Raw genomic sequence first — 10186 nt, forward strand, 5'->3', positions numbered from 1 at the left:
TATGCACTCACTAACTGTAAGTCGCTTTAGATAAGAGCGTCTGCTAAATAACTAAAATGTAAAATGTAAATATAAGTAATATGCTGTCCTCTGGGAGGTATATGTGTTTTAAGCAGAATTACATTTTATTTTTATGGAAACCATATCACTCAGAAAATATTTTCTATCGTTAAAGATGAGTTGGCCTATATTCAGAATATCTACAACTGTATCCTTATATCCCGTTGATCTAACTGACTTTTTGAAATTAATAATACTTTTTTCTCATGTCATCAACTGATTGGTGATAAATCACATTGCACTTATAATTTATCACCGTGTCAAACCCTTCCCCTCTTGATGTGATTCATTTGATGTGAATGATATATTGTAAGTTCGTTAATAGCAAATAATTTAACTTAAGCCTATAGCAGGGGTTCTCAAATTAGACACGTTTGCAAAGGTTGAATGGGTCCCGTCGAAAAATGAACCACACTGCTATAGCCACGTTTAATTCAGCTAAATCATACTATGTATACATAAAGGCTTATGGGCTCAAAATTATTATCTAATGATTTCAGTGAAATAAGTCCAATATGTCTTAATAATTGGATATATTTATATATTACAACGATTATTGTAAACTCAGCAACAAGCACATCACTGAAATGTCAAAACGTAGTGGTATGAGTCATCGTGTTTTCTATTGCCACTTACTTCAATATTTTAATAACAGATTAGGCCTATGTTAATGGGCTGGTGGGACGTTGGGACATTTATATGTCACATGCAGGAATAAAACATGTTTTCCTCCTTGATTAATTTATTTCATTGTTATCTCCAATTTTGTAGGATATTGTTCAGCAAATTACATATTTTAATTGAATTAGTGAAGACCATGCTTGGCTACTATAGCCACTGTAGTTAGCATTGGACATATGGCTATTACGCTACACTCTTATTACAGGGAGTTGCTGTGTAAAGCCCCAGCTAAATTCTGGTTTCTCTGGTGAAACATATTCCGCGTAAAATATCTCTGCAATAGGCTATCTGCAACAACATGGTTCTTTGATCGCTGAATGTTCACGGTGTAGTTCATAGGTAATCAGCATGGAAACGAGACTGAAACCCTCCTAAAACCTACAAGTGAAGTGGTGACGACCGGGTAGTGGGACATGATTAGGCTACATTAAAATGTGATGTCATCAATTAAGCAAATTTAGCACAATCTTACACTCATAGTTCATGTAAAAACCTTGAATGCGTGGGCTGAAATCGAGTCAAACTTTTCATGAAGATTAATGCCTAAATTAATGTTTAATTAAGTGTATCAAACGCAATATAAAAAACATAATTAGCCTACTATATGAAACGTTTCTCAAAAAGGTAGCAAAGGCCTAGTCAAAGACAGCCTCTATCGTTGGAGCTATTCGAAAATGAGTGCCTTTTGCTATAGATCACTTTCAGATGACAGCAAAGGCCTACATGCTTTTTAGATACTGCAAAACGAATGTTCATTAAATAAAATAATGAGGCGATAGAGATTTCCGTTAAAACTATTGGACATGGTTACATGGTGATATTACAGGAAACGGACTTGAGCATTCAAACACTTAAATCATTCATTGATATTATTTACTACCCAGGGAAACGTAATCAACCCAGCATAACGAAGTTTAATATAGGCTGCATTAAAGTGGCCTTGTTAATGTAACCACACGCTATAGTACACTTTAGGTCTACACCATGTGCAGTTTTATCTATGCAGTTCGTGGTGATTGGTTTGGTGATTGGTTTGATTGTTAAATTAAATTGAAAATTATAATCGTAAATTAGGCTACATGGTTTAGTTAGTCTCTATATCTTTCCCGTTAGAGCAGACTTAGGCCAATCTTACCTGTTAGACTGGCCTAGAGATAGCCTTTTCTCCTTTACTGTCAACAATAAAAACCAAGGCAAATGTAGGGACGTTAAGGACGCTATAAAACAGGGTTATCCAAAGCCGCCTTCCATATTAAATTAAATAGAGCACATCTCCACATTGCTGCTCATTTGCGGACTTTCTTCCCCAGTCCCTCCGGGATCAGAGACTTTGTGTAAAACTCACGGGGGGTTATATTTTCCACCAACGAACCAATGAATATATTCACCATTTGTTTCCACGAGATGCACAAATCTCAGAGATGTTGTTGTCATTTAAACCCAAAACCAATCAATCGAAATAATTTATTAAAGCATTATAATTATTATGATAACCCTATTAATATTATTATTATTATTATTGCTTCCAAATTGCTTCCAACTTTTTTCTGTCATGCATCATTCGTAGAAATATTAGATGAGAAGCATTCATTACATTAATTTAGTAGGACTCACAAATTGCATAAACGAATGAATCGCATATTGCAGTGGACTTTGGAAATGTGGAGGCCCACTAAAATGTTATATTGACTGATGTAGATAACATTGCGTTAATGTGAAATAGGCCTTTGATTGAACGCTCAGTCTCAAGGACAGCTAGATTCGATTGATTTCACCCTAAACCAGTGTGAATCAATTTAATTCAATGTTCTGTTTCCAGATAGCCGTCATGCATACCAAAGAGACCAAACGCCACAATGTATTTAGATCTGGCCTTTTTATGTTATTTTACTTTTAAATTAATCTAATTTCCACAACGTCTTAAGATAGAGGTTTTGTATTTGTAACATCTGAGTGTCAAACACAAAGTTACTTTCACTTTGTTTGCCAGTTATTTATCGGTAACATAATGCAATGATCCTAGATTTTGTGACCTGATATACAGCAATACAGGCTTTGTGGACTTTTCCGTTCAGCAACGTTTGTTTGTTCCATATTACTTGCTATATATACTGTTATTAAACTGAAATGAAATATTCTCTGCTCATCTGTCACTTATTTTCTCAGATGTGGGAGTTTTTGTTAATATCCTATGACAACAGGTACATTGTGCAGTTCCTTGTGAAACAGTAGAGAAAAATGACAAGGTAGCAAAAACACCACGATGCAAGCTTGAATAATGTAGCTTGATGCTTTATATTCTGTATTCTGTAAGGCAGACCGATGAAATGAGGAACATTGCATGCTTTAGTGAATGGTAAAGTGGAATATGTTGTTGTCTGAATGGAGAAACAGTGTGATGCGTCAGTTATAGAAGGGAACCGGATCAGAATGTTCCAGGGACTGGTCGTTCCACCCTTAACCTGATGTGGCCAGCCTTAACCTCTACGGATGTGGTCCAGAAACCGGTCGGCCCACCCTTAACCTGATGTGGCCAGCCTGTCTCGGACAGGTAGACATGCAGGGAGACATGATGTCACATTGTGTATTTGTTCTGTAGGCAGGCAGGGCAGCGCAGAGGCCAGGTTGTGTTACAGGCCTGAGGCTGGTGCCCAGGGTGGTAGAAAGCAGCACTCTTGGCAGTAGAGGAATGTGTACATGGCACACCGAGAGAACGTGTGGAGGACCCAACACTACAGCAGAAAAAATGCAAACCAGCCATATTGAGCAACCACACACACACAAAGACACGCACACACACACACACAAACATACACAAACACACACAGTATATCACACACATGCACGCACATGCACAGGTGTGCGCTCTCACACACACACACACACACACACACACACACACACACACACACACATCTATATACACGGCAAATACGGCAATGCACCAACAGCATCACTTTGTTCCCTAGATTAAATCTGAAGGGCATTTTGACAGCTGAAAAGGTGCCTCTATGTTTATGTATCGCTGTCTCAATACTTCAGTACTGTTAACGTTCAGCCAAGCCAGCAGCAAAAAGCCTTTGAGAAGTGAGGTACATAGGTTTGTGACAGTCAAATGGATTCAAATACCAGATTTTATTGGGGGAAAAACAACCCAAGAAACACTTTTACAATGTGAGTGAACCACTGTGTGTGTCCTACTCCATCCCCATGACCCCTGCTAGAGGAACAGGTGTGTTTGGTAATGAAGCCCATCAGGGCTTAAGAGGCTGAACAGACACATCCTATACCCCAGCAATGATAGAAGGGTTAGTGATGACACCAGCCTCTGAATAACAGCTAGGAGAGCACAATGGCTTCACAAAATGTCTATAGTAGGCTACAATGAGCAACACATCTCTCTCTGCTTTTCGATATGATTTTCAGAAGAGGCTGTGAATGACTAATACCTCCACCTAACCCAAATAATAACTGTTTATGTGGCTTGTGCCTGCTTTCCACACCCACAGCTGGATGCTGAATGCTGAGACTGCCTCTTCCCTCTCCTAGGGCAGGTATTAGATCAAGAAACGTTGATGACACAACTAATTAACTTACTTTGAGCCAGTTTGCTACAGCAGGAAAATAATCGTGCCGCAACAGGAAATGTGAATTATTATGTGGATTATAATTAATTGACATTTTTGTAGTGGTTGATACATTTTTCATTAGGGAAAATCAAGTCTGAAATTTCATTATATGATAACATTTTTCTCAAACTTGTTGCGTTAGTGGTCAACTCGGCAGTTGTTTGGAAAGTAGTGAAATTACAAACTTCAGAAGCCTTTTTAAACCTAAAATACACTACATGTTTTAAATGTCCTGCATTGCAGGAAAGTTCTGCTGCAACAGGGTGATCAAATTAAGATCCTACATCTGCACGGACTCCAGAGTAGGGGTCACAATTTTCATTACTTTTTCAATACCATGAGCTTGTTAGGCTACTAGTTACGTTATTACTACCAAAAGTGACTTGTTTCACTTTTCTAAGCAGTAGTGAGCAGAAAATGGCACCCTCAAAAGTGTAATATAACTTTGCAATACTGTCTAACATTTGGTTGACATTGTTCGCTACTTTCCTCTTTTGCCTATGGTGTGCACAGTCTGCACTATGCAAAATATTATGTTGGTTACACTGTAAATAAAGATGGACTATATGTAGTATATTTCCATTGGCATGTTCAGAGGGTGGTTCGTGTTCTGGCCACAAGCGTGATTCCTACTCCTTTTATTTCAGGGGGAAAGCGTCCCTAGTCTCACTTACTGTAATTGTTTTATTATAAAAACCATGCGTCCTTTGGTTCTGTAGCTTGGGATAGACACAGTGCATAGAGAGAGGGGGCTCCAGCTAGCGATTACACTCCTGACTATTGAAAAGTTATTAACGTGTCAGTTTTCTGGCAAAGCTATTAAAAGCTTCCCTTCGACGTTCGACCACAGGCCCACCTGCCTTGAATAAGGCTCCGTATTTATTGAGTGTGGCATTTTAATAAAATAGAAAATATATATATATACATCAAGAAAAGAAACACTTGCAACACCATGATATCACATTTTTTTTTGTAAAATAGGATAATTTTGATGCTTTAATAACAAATGTTTGTGCTGTTTTTATAAGATGTAACATTAGCCCAAAGTCATGTAGAAACAAGTTATTACATATTTGAATATCATGTAGAAACAAGTTATTACATCTTTGAATATGATCGCTGTAAGTGCACTTAAAAACTCAAACACTGTAATTATTGTATGAAAGTGTCATTATGTATATTTGAGAAAAAAATATCATAATTGAAAGTAATGGATGATAAGTGTTTTTAGTTGTAATATAATATATCTCATGCTGAGGAAACAGTTGTAAGCCATCATAAGGTGTCGGGAGTAATGCAGAGCCTGTCAGTATGTTTCAGTTAGCAAGACTTCAGTTTGATAGGAAAGTACCGCTATATGGATTCTATTAGGGCTATCATAAAGCTTTGGACTATACAGCATTAATGTAAATGTGAATTGCTTTATTAACGGGAGAGAAGCAGAGAGACCAATGATCGTAATAATTTGTACACTTGTTTGTCAGTTTGAATTATTTCAATGTTTGAGGATGCCTGACATTATCTATATTCACTGTTCTCTAGGGATTTGTTAAAATGCTAGTATCATATAAGTATTTTGTCTGAAAATGATATAATGAAATACAGAGGTTTTATATCACATTAATATTATGTTTATTTTTCATTTGACTGGTATAAGCAAATGTATGTGATCAAAAGTAATCTGCGTCTTTTTGTCAAAGTATGTTCCCTGAACCAACAAATATTAATTCCCTGACATTCAGTATAAGGGTAAATGTATGAAATAAACTGGCTGCATGGTGGAAATGTTGACAAATTTGCTGATTTATTAAAACGTGAAACCCTTATTTCGTAGTCGGCCAGTGCACCCCAGCACGCACTCGAGCTGTGGTCTAAATCACTGTGGTCTGTAGCATATAGACATAAGGTTCCCGCTATAATGGAACAGGGGGAAACTCATCCATTTTAATGAGGTACACTTTATGAAAATATGGCGAACGAGATATGAAAAATGATCAGAAAAAAATATATTTTAGTAAAGCGGCTGCATGTGATTCATAATATTGGATATTAGAAGAGGGGAGAGAGATGACCCCGCCCTCAACCCCCTGCCCTCAACCCCCTCCTCCTCTTCCGGACAAAATAGGGGAATAAGAAGGCAACTCACAGTTTCTTGGAATATCGCTGTCTGATGGTACAACCTCTTAATAGCTTATGTTTTAGTAATTCGGATTCTATGGTATTAGCAGCCATCTAAATTATAGTTTGTGACTAATCTGGAAGGAAGTCAGCCCAGTGTAATAGCCCGATACATTGTCCTCATGACACAAGGGGGGAGTGCCAGTTGTCATAGTCAATGACCTTGACATGCACCCATTGTACCCACTATGTTTTGCTGTATTCAACCATCACTTGAAGAGTCATCTATTTGTGAATGTTAAGTTAAAAGACAACACAAGGATATGAATGAGACACCATGCAGGCCACAGCCTTAGTGTAGTGACTGTGTCAGCCATGTTGACTGTAGCCCTTGGCTAGGCTGGTGGCGGAGGCCTTTGATGGCTGTTAATACAGCGTGGAGAGATGCTAATAATTGACAGCATTGTTCAGTGATGCTAGCGGATGTAAAGTGGACAGAGGAACAGGAAGAGGAGTGGATCTTACGCAGATCTTATTTAATTTAACATAAAAGAACTGTTCCAAAGCAGTCTATTTGAGCATCATGTAACATGACTACCACATCCCTCCTCTCTCTAATGTGGGACTGCACTGTATGTTCCAGATAGTTCTATTTTGGCTTGCTGAAGCCAAAGCGAGGAGGACACAGTGAAGCTCAGCAATGTTTGACGAACACAATCTCCCTCCAGAGTGTCTGTTTTGGGTTGAGGCTCCACTCTGCTCTGCTCCCTCTATCTGGTCCGCTGTTTTTGCATCACAGGCATCTAGACTGGCCCGTGCTCTGCAGAGGTGAAAACAGCCCTGCCCAGGCAGGCAGGAAGTAAACACAAGTAATTACTCCTGAACACATTTGACATTCATTACATTGCCCAGATGAACAAATTACAGAGTGTACCAGGGAGTTGAGTTTGGTCTGTATGCCTTGATGCCTACATACATGCACAGTGTTATACCTGACAGTGTCGGCGGTTACTCTCATGTCACTCCTTCATGTGATTTTTTGTGTGCTGTTTATGTATGGTGACTGTGTAATGTGTAGTGACGTGTGTCGTTTCAACCTGGATATTTTAAAATCTCTTCATCATTCATGTCATTTGTGTTCTGTGTTCTTGCTGAACTGTTGAATCTATTGATTGTAATGGGGATTTTGTAATTACTAACCTACAATAGAAATGTTCCTCAGACTGTTGCGATTTTGTGTGTGTGTGTGTATGTGTGTGTATGTGTGTGTGTGTGTGTGTGTGTGTGTGTGTGTGCGTGCACGTGTGTGTGGTGAGAGTGAGACGGTGTATGTTCAACAGACTGTGACTAGTGTTTTGAATCAGGCGTAGTGGGGGGGTCTTCCCCTCACCATGGTAACCATATGGTGTGCCCCACCATAGTCATCCTGTGGTGCTGATTGGATGACGCATGACCCACAGTATTCACTGACGCTTGTTTATTCCACCCTGCATGTTGTGTGGTGTTGTCAGTCATGATTTTTCTGAGGATAGGCGGCTGGGGTATACCATCAAAACCCATTCCCACCCGCGACGCACACCCAGGTCTGCTCAACTTTGTTACCCCTTCCCCTGTCCCTGTATGGGGTGATGGGCCTATAGCTCTGACCTGTCCCTACCCCTGTGTATTCAGACAGACACCCCCAGATATGTGAGTGTCTTCTGGGTGAGGATGAGCCCTTGCCGTGCCTATTTGGAGCAGAGCACCAGATTTTTATGTGCTTCTGAAATTAGTTTCACATGAGTGGAGGGCAGACTGCGTCAGCAGATTTTCTGATCAAATTAAACAGAGAAGAAGGGGAAAAAGAGCCAGTGGTTGTACTGATCTTTAATTTAATAAACAGGACCAAGGAGGGAGACTGAAAAATCATCAGTGCCCTCTTTCTCTGGTCTCTGCTCCTTGGCCAGACTGGGTTTAACCGTTCTAGTGCAGTGGTAGAACAGAGTATGCTCCTCCGTCACATGCTGATCAGCAGCATCAGTGGAACATCTGCTGGTTTTCCCCTGATGGGGCACCGCACCGCCACACATCTGGTCCTGTTACACTAATGCTAGGGGTACAAGGTGGAACAGGTAACGTTCCTGTGTAGCAACAATGGTCCATAAGCATCACTGTTCATCTTGTCAGAAGACTGCACAATATTCATTCTACAAACATTAGAAATTAAGAACAATTAAGTGAAAATTACTGAATATTATGTGAAATGTTGATTAAACTGAATGCGGTATTGTTTATGAAATCAGTTTCACTGTCAGAAATTACATCTTATTTAGAAGAGGGGGCACAGTCAGAGTGGGGGATGTGAGGTGGGAAGTTTTCTGCTAGTATAGTTTGGGTTTGACTCTAGGTCAATCCCAGATTTTCATTTTCCACACAGCCCCTGTCAGACACCTTCCTACGTTAGGATCTGCTCCTGCAGAACTTGTAGGGGGCCTGGAGCTGATGCCAACGGCCCCCCCAATCTGCAGATGAAAGTTTATGAAGATTTGCAGAAATGCATCCCATATGTGACTGGCTTAGCAGTCTGGTCTTGATCTTGGGATTCCTCCTTTAGTGATATGATCAGTTGGGTGAATTATCCCACTTCATCAAATTCAGAGCACACCCGACATGCGCTGCACAGAGGGGAGGAGCGAAGGAGGGGAGCGCTGTGCGGGCGTCGGCACATTAAAGCTCCATCCTCCACGGCCCTGACAGAGGCCCAGATAACACTGTCTGCTGTGAGGTATTATCGGTCCAGCTGGGCCCAGACGCTCAGCAGTCACTATCAGAGTGGTTCACTGGTCCATGGCCTGGATAGTGCACATGTATGGGATAAGCCTCAAGAGGATGGTATATGGCTCCCTCTAGTCATACTATGTCATTGTGTTTGAACACACATGGGCCCACAGAGGATACATCCCTCACCTTAATGCAGCCTACTGAAAAAATGACACACAGACCCCAGGAATCATGTGGTATGTGGGGAGATGGAATAACGACTGCCATTAATCATACTCAGAGTATTAAACAGTCCCCCACTGGTATGTAAACAACTAATGCCTCACATGCTTGGCAGCCTCGTACGTGTGGTATTTGTCCTTACCCATAATTTTGTTCTCAAATGCAGCCATTCTGGTTGTATGGGCCAGGAGGCTGTTAGGGAGGTCCTTAGGGTGCTTTACAGTCCATATTCAGATAGGGCTCTTCACATGATAATGGTATGTTAACATAAAGCCTCTGGAAGCATGAAACTACAGTTGTCAAAGTTGCATACTGATACTATAGTGTTTGTTGTTTCATACCTCAAACTGGAATGATGCATGAGGAACAAACTGAGAAGATATACTTGAAGTGATGTGGAGAAAGTGTGAACCAGTGGAGGCTGCTGAGGGGAGGACGGCTCATAGCAGTGGCTGGAATGGAGTCAATGGAATGGTATCAACCACATGGAAACCATGTTTGATACCATTCCATTGACTCCGTTCCAGCCATTATTATGAGCCGTCCTCCCATCAGCAGCCTCCACTGGTGTGAACCTCTCCTTAGAGAATGAGAATGAACCAAGCAGTGAATACCTTAGCAACACCTCACAGGCATTGTAACAAACTCCAACCACGTCTTACTGATAATGTGGTGCAAATAGGTTGCAGGCAGCAATTTAGATGGCAATGTATTCT

This window comes from Coregonus lavaretus, assembly GCF_964263955.1.
Source record: "Coregonus lavaretus genome assembly, chromosome: 4".
Taxonomy (NCBI): Eukaryota; Metazoa; Chordata; class Actinopteri; order Salmoniformes; family Salmonidae; genus Coregonus; species Coregonus lavaretus.